Source organism: Aquarana catesbeiana, linkage group LG01 (genome assembly GCF_042186555.1).
Source record: "Aquarana catesbeiana isolate 2022-GZ linkage group LG01, ASM4218655v1, whole genome shotgun sequence".
Classification (NCBI taxonomy): Eukaryota; Metazoa; Chordata; class Amphibia; order Anura; family Ranidae; genus Aquarana; species Aquarana catesbeiana.
Window position 1 is genome coordinate 435,424,948 of NC_133324.1, and position 9,558 is coordinate 435,434,505.

Here is a 9,558-nt window from a genome sequence, read left to right on the forward strand (position 1 = left end):
TCTTTTTTTCTGCTGCTGGCCGTGTTATTGAGCCACAACATACTGAAGAGTTTTTGGACTGTATAACTAAGTCGTTCTCATCCTCCTTATCCTCTGTCACCCAGGCTTATACTAGTTTGCCTACCAACGCAGCTGCCAAAGTAGCCTATTTCATTGGCTCCTTGTCCACAGTTACTCCTTCCGTATAGCCCCACCATCATGCACAGAGGAGTCACCAGAATTATTTGACCATAGTGTTGGTTACATGCTGCTGGAGGATGCGCAGCAATTTGAAGGCTCCGATGTTGGTTCCCAGGTTGAGGAAGGGTGTAATGTGAGCCTAGAGAGAGCGGGTGCCACAGAAGGACAAGAAACTTGCAGTAATGTTCCCCCAGCTGCAGCATACTGTCAAATTTGGAGTGGGATCATTACTGGCTGGCAACCCTTCTTGATCCACGTTACAAGGGTACATTTGCAGAGCTCATCCTGCCTTTGCAGAGGGAGCAGAGGATGAAACATCTTCAGGACACCTTGAAGAAAGGTTTGTGTAACGCCTTTCCAGACTCTGTGAGGTTACCATTTCCTGGTGCTGGACAGCGTGTTTCTGAGGCTTCGTTCGGTCAGAGGAAGAGCGGTGGAGAATGTGTGGCCGGTTGGCCGATGCCTTTAAACAATTTTTTTTCCATAAAGAGTTTATTAAAGATTTTATCAAACAGCACAGAAATTCCAATTTTCAAGTATTCAAATATAGAAGGGGCTGGCTCAGAGTACAACATAGAACATCAGTACATTTGAGCAACATAGCCCGCAAGGGCTCCTTGGATACTTTACAATTAATTTTACTGGCTCAGAAATGTTCAATGCGTTCCTCCAATAGCTTTGCAATGCCAGACTAGTGTGAAATACCTCAGGGAGCTATATACCTGCTGGGGCTGCTGAAAGCTCAGAGCCACTACATTTGTTCCGAATTAGCTCTCTGCATGTTTCGCAGGACATCAGTACATTTGAGCAACATAGCCCGCAAGGGCTCCTTGGATACTTTACAATTAAATTTACTGGCTCAGAAATGTTCAATGCATTCCTCTAATAGCTGTGCAATGCCAGACTAGTGTGAAATACCTCAGGGAGCTATATACCTGCCGGGGCTGCTGAAAGCTCAGAGCCACTACATTTGTTCCGAATTAGCTCTCTGCATGTTTCGCAGGACATCAGTACATTTGAGCAACATAGCCCGCATGGGCTCCTTGGATACTTTACAATTAAATTTACTGGCTCAGAAATGTTCAATGCGTTCCTCTAATAGCTGTGCAATGCCAGACTAGTGTGAAATGCCTCAGGGAGCTATATACCTGCCGGGGCTGCTGACAGCTCAGAGCCACTACATTTGTTCCGAATTAGCTCTTTGCATGTTTCGCCCCCTGTTCCACAGTCTTCTAATGCTGGGACTTTGTCAGGGGGGGTGGAAAAGAAAGGAGATTTTAAAAGGTAAGAACGAGGTGGGAAGAAGGGGGGGAGAGGTATACTTAGATCTGAAGGTGAGGAGAGGGGTGGGTTAACCACCAGCTACCCTCTCCATCAGCTTCAGGTAGCGACATACATTATATATGCACCCCATGCCTTTAGATTGTGTCTTAGAGGATATTAGTGGGCCGTCAAACTACTTAGATGTTGTCTCGTATCAAAACCTGGTAACTTTGGGATTTTCGGTAGTCAAACCAACTATCCCATGTATTCGAGAAACTGGGGATCCTATCCTGGGAAGTATGCATCAGCTCCTCCATTACTGCTATGTGATTGATGCGTGATGTCCATTGTTTAATTGAAGGGATTGATTTGGACCTCCAATGGACCTGTAAACAAAGTCTAGCAGCGTTGATCATGTGTATGGCCACCGACTTCAAGCACCTTTTTCTGGGGTATTTTGGACAGGTGAAGGAGGTGCTGTGCTGGCGTGAACTCCAGTGGGAGTGAGGAGATTGCCATAGTCACATCGTGTACTTTACACCAGTATGGCTGAATCAGCGGACACGTCCACCAAATATGAAGAAAAGTGCCCACATCCTGCTCGCATCTCCAGCATCGATCTGAGACCATTGGGACAAATTTATGGAGCGACTCCGGTGTCCTATACCACCTCGTTTTAATTTTATATCCATTTTCCTGGGTGTTTACATTCATGGAGCCCTTGTGGATATAGAAGTGAACACGGTCCCAGCCAGCTTCCTCAATCACCGTGTCCAGCTCCCTCTCCTAGAATGCGTGTAAACATAAGGTTCTCCGAACATTGAGGCGTACAGTGCTGAAATACCGTGATTCTGAGGAGAGGAGCTTGAACACAGCGTTTCAAAGACAGCGGGGGCTTTCGTGAAGCCTTCTCTGCTCGCTGGGTTGCCTAGATAATGCTTTAGTTGTAGGTAGGCCCAAAAAGGAAGGACTTGGTCTCAGATAGTGCTGTGAGTTTCCCTTGCCAGAGAAACCTGCCTCTAGAGAAAAAATGTTTGGCCTGCATTTCTGCATACGACCATTCAGCCGCTAAGAAAGCCTTATCCATACCCGGAGAAAGTCTAGGTTGCCCTTGATAGGGGTGATCGCACATTCCTTGGCTGAGAGCGCATGAACTTTACAGGCCACTGTCACAGGCGTGGAGTGTTGCAGCCATAAGGGGGTGTGACTGTATGTTAGGAGGTATGTGTTTCTTGAGAAGCCAGGGAGTTTGGCGTAGTTCCATTCCTGAAGTCAATTGCTCAAGCAGAACCCACCCCTTGCATCTGGCATGTATTTTCCAATCCACCACTCAGGTAAATGGACCGCCGGAGGTCAGGAAGGCGTATGCCGCCCCCAGATTTTGAGAGCACCAGTTTAGCCCATGCAATCCATGCCGCCTTGGTTCCCCAAAGAAAACTCCTACACATCCTCTTATATGCTGCGAAAAAAGAAAGTGGCAGGCGAATCGGGATAGTCTGCAATTTGTACAATAGGCGAGGGAGCAACGTCATTTTTAGAATTGAGGCCCTCCCGAACCAGGATACAGTGAGAACATCCCACCTGTTCAAGTCCTGTTGTATAGTTTTCAGTTCGGGCAAAAAATTATTTTCATATAGATCTGCAAGTTTACCGGGTAGTTGGATACCAAAATATGTTTTCCAGAGGAAGGGTTAATTCCTCTGACATAAGTGTGCAAGCTTGGGGGTAGGGAAATATTCAGTACAAAAGATTTTGTACAATTAATTTTTAGGTTTGAGGTACATTGAAACTGTTCTAGGACCTGTAGTAGAGTGGGCAAGGATGTCAATGGGGATGAAAGGAAGAGCAAGATGTCATCTGCAAAGGTGGCGATCTTATATTCTCGTTGGTGGACTTCAATTCTTTTTATGTTTGGATTTGCCCGGATGCAACGCAGAAGAGGTTCTAAGGTGAGGATGTATAGTACCGGTGAAAGTGGGCATCCCTGTCTGGTTCCATTATGGATGGAGAAGGCGTCCAACAGGTGACCATTGACCCAAACTCCTGCTGTGGGATTGGCATATAGCGACCCGATAAAGGCCCTCATACAGCTCCCCAGGCCCAGTGCCTCTAAGGTTGCGTTCATGTAGTCCCAGGCCACCCAGTCAAATGCCTTCTCCGCATCCATTGCCAGGAAGAACCCTTCTCATTGGGTAGAGGTAAGCCAGTGATGTAAGTTCAGAGCTTTAATGGTATTATCTCTGGTTTCTCTGCCAGGGACAAAGCCAACTTGGTCGAGACCCACCCATGCTGGGACATGGTAGGTCAATCGGGTTGCAAGAATCTTAGAGAATAGTTTGACATCAACATTCAGAAGAGAGATCGGTCGATAATTGGCTACATTAGTGGGGTCCTTATTTTCCTTGGGGATTACCAAGATATATGCTTCTAACAAGCTTCAGGAGGAGCAAGGGGTATCAGACGGTGTGTTGAAGGCCTTGAGGAAACCTTGAGCCTGGAGGTCTGCAAAGCTTTTATAATACTGGGCCGTGAAGCTATCTGGCCCCAGACTTTTCCCTGGCTTTATGCTTTTCAAGGCCTTCTGCCATTCCTTTATCAATAACGGGGCTTCTAGAGCCTTCCAGTCATCAGCCACTAGCACTCGGGGACTATATTTACTAAGAAAGTCTCTTATCAATTCTGATCGCATGCTTGCTGTTATCGGGCGTGTTTTTTTTTTGAACTGAGGTCATAAAGTTTGCTATAAAAGGAATGGAACTGGCAGGCAATGTCCTCATTTTTAGAGTGGGTCACGCCGTACCTATCTACAACATGATGAACCGTAGAAGCGAGGATGCATTTTTGCGTGAACCTAGCTAAGAGTCTCCCTGGTTTGTTGCCTTGTTCGTAAAACAGTTTCTGCGATAACATCTGTCGCTTTCCGGCCTTTCTGAGCAGTTCTTCTAGTAAGAGTGCTTGTGTGTCAGCTAGCTCGTTTGCTATCTTAAGAGCCACTGAGCATTTATGTTGAGCTTCTAGTGTGGAGATTCTATCAGAGAGAGTTCGGATCAGGGTTTGGTGTTCCTTCTTTTTCTTGGCCGTGATGGCCAACAGGTGGCCACGTACAACACACTTGTGTGCTTCCCACTGAGTCATGGGGGATACATCCGGTGTATCATTGTGGCGGAAATATTCACCAATGGTCCGTGTGATGGTGGCCAAATCACCAGTATCAGTGAGAAGGGAGGCATCCATTCTCCAGATCTTAGTAGACGTTACCCTCTGAGGGAATTGCAAGGTCAGGGTGATCGGGTGATGGTCGAAGAGCACCATGGCCTCTATTGTCACGTCATGGAGGTAGGATAGGTCCCTCTGGGGTATGAAGAGATAGTCTAGCCTTGAGTAACGATTATGTGGGGTTGAGAAAATGTATAGTCTTTCCCTTGCGGGTTCAGAGTGCTCCAGGTGTCATGGAGTGTGAAATAAGCCAATTGAAGTTTCACATGTCGTAAAGCAGAAAATAAGAAGGAATAGGTGCCTGTGGATGTGTCAAGATGCGGGTCTAAGGCCATGTTGAAGTCCCCCCTAGGATTAGAAGGCCTGTCCGAAATGTTGTAAGTTTCAGGATAATATCTTTCAGGAAGGTCACCTTCTTGGAATTGGGGCAGTATGTGTTTGCCAGAGTTACCCTTCCAGGTCCCCTTCAGAAAAATGAACCTACCCTCTGGGTCAGCCATACGGTCCTCAATGCAAAAATTTTAAACACAATTTATAAAGTACAAAAATAAATAAATAAAAAAAAAAAAAATTTTTTAAAGTGCCCCTGTCCCCGCGAGCTCGCGCAGCGAAGAAAACGCATACGGAAGTCGCGCCCGCATATGTAAACGGTGTTCAAACCACACATGTGAGGTATCGCCGCGATCGTCAGAGCGAGAGCAATAATTCTAGCCCTAGACCTCCTCTGTAGCTCAAACCTAGTAACCGTAAAAATTTTTTAAAGTGTCGCCGATGGAAATGCAAAGGTACCGTTCGTCGCCATTCCACGAGTGCGTGCAATTATAAAGGGTGACATGTTTGGTATCTATTTACTCGGCATAACATCATCTTTCACATTATACAAAAAAATTGGGGTAACTTTACTGTTTGGATTTTTTAAAATTCATGAAAGTGTCACTTTTCCAAAAATTTGCGTTTAAAACACCGCTGCACAAATACCGTGTGATAAAAAATATTGCAACAATCGCCATTTTATTCTCTAGATTCTCTGCTAAAAAATATATATAATGTTTGGGGGTTCTAAGTAATTTTCTAGCAAAAAATACGGATTTTAACTTGTAAACACCAAATTTCAAAAATAGGCTTAGTCATGAAAGGGTTAATAGCAATCGGTGAACAAAGTCCCTTCCCTCCTGAGCATGTGTAAGCTTAGGAATGTACCACAGTCTCAGCCCTGTATTTCCTGTAAAGGCATGGACAAACCTGAAAAGCCCCCAGGACCCAACTACATGAGCACATTGCTAAGACTATTATTTCTAGTGTCCTTGTAACTATTGCCATATTGCCCCCTGGGCCACTGCTATATTTGCTGTCCTGCCTATTTGATCAGAACCACATAACAAGTATAGGATAGATGGGAGAGGGAACAGACACCTTCAACATTCGTAGGTAGTCTCCTTCTGCAGTCTGCCAGGTATCTGTAATATAGCCAGGTGAGGGGAGCTGGCATCCCCCCAAGATGTGATTGGGGCCCGGTGTGGAGTGATTTCCTTCAGCAATGCAGAGGAGTTTGCAGGGGCATTGTAAAAGAGAGCCCACCCTGCCCCTTGCCGTAGCAAGGCTCTGTAGAAAGAACACCTATTATGTAGTCTGGCTGCAGCGGTGTCCATTTCGGCCAAAGTGTTCCCTCGAGCATGGGCAGGTTATCTGATTCCCCAATGCTAGTGCAACCGAGGTTACCGATCAGGGCAAAAGTGGCAGTACCTGCACCTGCCATAATCCAGCAAATCCCACAGCAGCATCAGCTCTATTCCAGATAACAGAGAGGGCCATTCAATCCATATCAATAGTCATTGGGCAGTAGAGGCTAGAATGTGGAGGTACAGGGTACTAACACTAAGGGTCAGCTCACCGCATCAGCATCTGTAGAATCAATGGTCAGTCCTGCGTCTTACTGATGACGGAGATACTCGTGGGATTTCATCTGTCTCCATGTCCCCACAGGATCTTGGTGGGGTAGGGGCTGAAGGTCTGCGTCATCTCTGTCTGCTTCTTTGTGCCCTTGGGGTGTCGTCAGGTTGAGTAGGGATCCAGGGTTCCGGTCGCATGAATGCGCCATACCAGTCAGGAGCGCTGATTGCTGGGATGCCCAGGGTGTCACAGAACAGTTGTGAATCAACCGGTGTCCGCAGCAATGCTGTGCAGTTTCCAGTCGTTGCTTGCAGGCAGAAAGGGAACTTCCACTGATAGGGGATAAGTCTTTTCCGCAGGACTTGTAGGAGAGGGCGAAGATCCCTACTGTGCCAAAGAGGGATGGTGGAGAGGTCCTGAAATAGCTAAATGTGTGCCCCTTCATGTTCCAAATGAGCATGGTTGCGGGCTATTTGCAGTATTTCCTCTTTCTGAATGAGGTTAACAACGTCTCTGGGTGGGTCAGTGTCTCTTCCCCTAGGCCTAAGAGCTCTGTGACATCTTTCCATCTTGACGGGGGGCATCAGGTAGTCTGCCTAACAGGGTGTTAAAGATGCCCACACCACGGTTTGCAATTGGGGACCCTCCACTGACTCTGGTATCCCTCTGATATGCAGATTGCCCTATTGTCCAAATCTTCCATTTGCCTGTGCATGTCCATAAGGTGCTGTGAATGTACATTTGTGGCCCTCTGGACCTGGTGATGGCAGCGCCGTGTGTAATGATGGCTGATTCCACATGTTCCAAACGGGAAGCAATGGCTCTGATGTCTGTTTTTAAGTCAGAGATTGCCGCCAACAAGGTGTTTTTTATGTCCAGAGCCACCTCTTGTATGTCGAATAGGCAGAAGAGATGAGTGTGAGGCAGACGTACCTGCATGAACGTTCGGTGGGTGCGGGATGGCCTGTGAGTCCGCGGTGTTGGCGTAGGCTGCCGCACTATGATCTGAGGCTTAAATAGTGGCCGTGAGTCCACGCGCTGTGTGCGAAACATCGCCAGGATGTTCTTGTGAAGCTGGGTGGAGGAGTCCTGCTGGGACCGGGTCGCCCACTGGCTTCTCCCGGTCATCTTGGAGCCTGAGGGCTGAGGTTCTCCCACCGATGAAGTTATGTTCTGGGTCTCTGGATAGAGAAGCTCTCTATCTAAGCTGCCATCCTGCTCCGGTGCTAGGCCACGCCCCTTTAAACAATTCTTTAGTCCTCAGTGCCCAGGGCTGATAGGTTCAAGCAACCATTGGCAGCGTCTGCATTATATGGTGCAGGAATATCTAGGGGCAAGAGCAGACTTGGCGACCTCTCCAACTGAGCATCCACTGGGTTACAGGGTCTTGAGGATGGACCACTGGCCAGAACTTGCTCAATATGCAGTTGAGCTACTGGCCTGTCCTGCATCCAGAGTGCTTTCTGAACAGGCATTCAGTGCTGCTGGAGGGTTTGTAATGGATCAAAGAGTGCGCCTGTCCACAGACTCCATTGATAGGCTCACTGTTACAAAAAAGAATCAGTCCTGGATCAGCAGCTATCAAGCCACTGATGCTGATGTAATTGATTGAATTTGCTAGGTAACTGGGTTCCCTTGAAGACTACCTATGCTGTCTATCCTATTCCTCCTAAATCTTGATGATGCAAGCTTCCAACAATATTTTTGGCACACCACCACCACCCAAGGCCCAGTTTTTCTGCCCCTGTTTAACAGAGGCATGTAATTTCGATCTTTGAACTAATTTTTAACAGCAGGACCTGTTCCTGCGCTCAACAAGAGTAACTGTGAGGGGTTACAGTGTTCTGGCACCACCAACACCTAAGGCCCAATTTTTCTGCAGAGTATATAGTACAGTCCGTATAGTATATATACTGCAGTTCAGAGTATATAGTGCAGTCCATAAAGCATATATAATGCAGTTCTGAGTATATAGCGCAGTCCGTATAGTATATATAATGCAGTTCAGAGTATATAGTGCAGTCAGTGTAGTATATATAATACAGTGCAGGGTGTATAATGCAGTGCAGAGTATATAATACAGTGCATTGAAGTGGTTAAGGGGAACCCTATGACAGAATTAAGTAAAAAAAATGGCATGGAGTCCCCCCAAAATCCATACCAGGCCCTTTGGGTCTGGTATAGATGTCAAGGAGAACGCCACACCAGTGAGTGCCCCCCCCCCCAAACCATACCCGGCCGCTTGCCCTTAACATGGGGAGGGTGCTTTGGGGTCCAGCGATGTCCATCCAGCTTCAATCACGCTGTTATATAGGCAAGGGCGGGTGATGTAACTAAGTGACCCACCCCTTTTGATGTCATGTAACGTCAGATGGGGTGGGGTCATCTGGTTACGTCAGCGGGTGGCCCCGTCCTTACCTATATAACAACTGTCAAAGCCAAAAGACATCAATCACCAGGAGGCCTCCCATGGAGGAGGAGTTTTTTTTGGTTTCTTTTTTCTATCTTTTGGGCCTGTTGGGTGGTGGGATTGACGATGGATGTACATTGTGGGCCACTTTTTTTTCTTTTTTTGTAAAGGAATTGTCAAAAACTGTCTATTGTGGTTTTTACTTTTTGACACTTCTTTTTCTTTTAGTGAATGGGTAAGGGTACAATGTACCCCATACCCATTCACATGGGGGGGCAGGATCTGGGGGCCCCCTTGTTAAAGTGGGCTTCCAGATTTCGATAACCCCCCCACCCACAGACCACAACAAACAATGGCCAGGGATTTTGGGAAAGGCCCTTGTCCCTATCAACAGGCCCCAAAGCACCCTCCCCTTGTTGAGGGCAAGTGGCCTGATATGGTTCATGAGGGGGGAGGGCGCTCACTTGCCCCCCTTTCCTGGCCTGCCAGGCTGCTTGCTCAGATAAGGGTCTGGTATGGATCTTGGGGTGGACCCCACACTGTTTTTTTTTTTTAATTTTAGCGTGGAGTTTCCCTTAAAATCCATACCAGACCCAAAG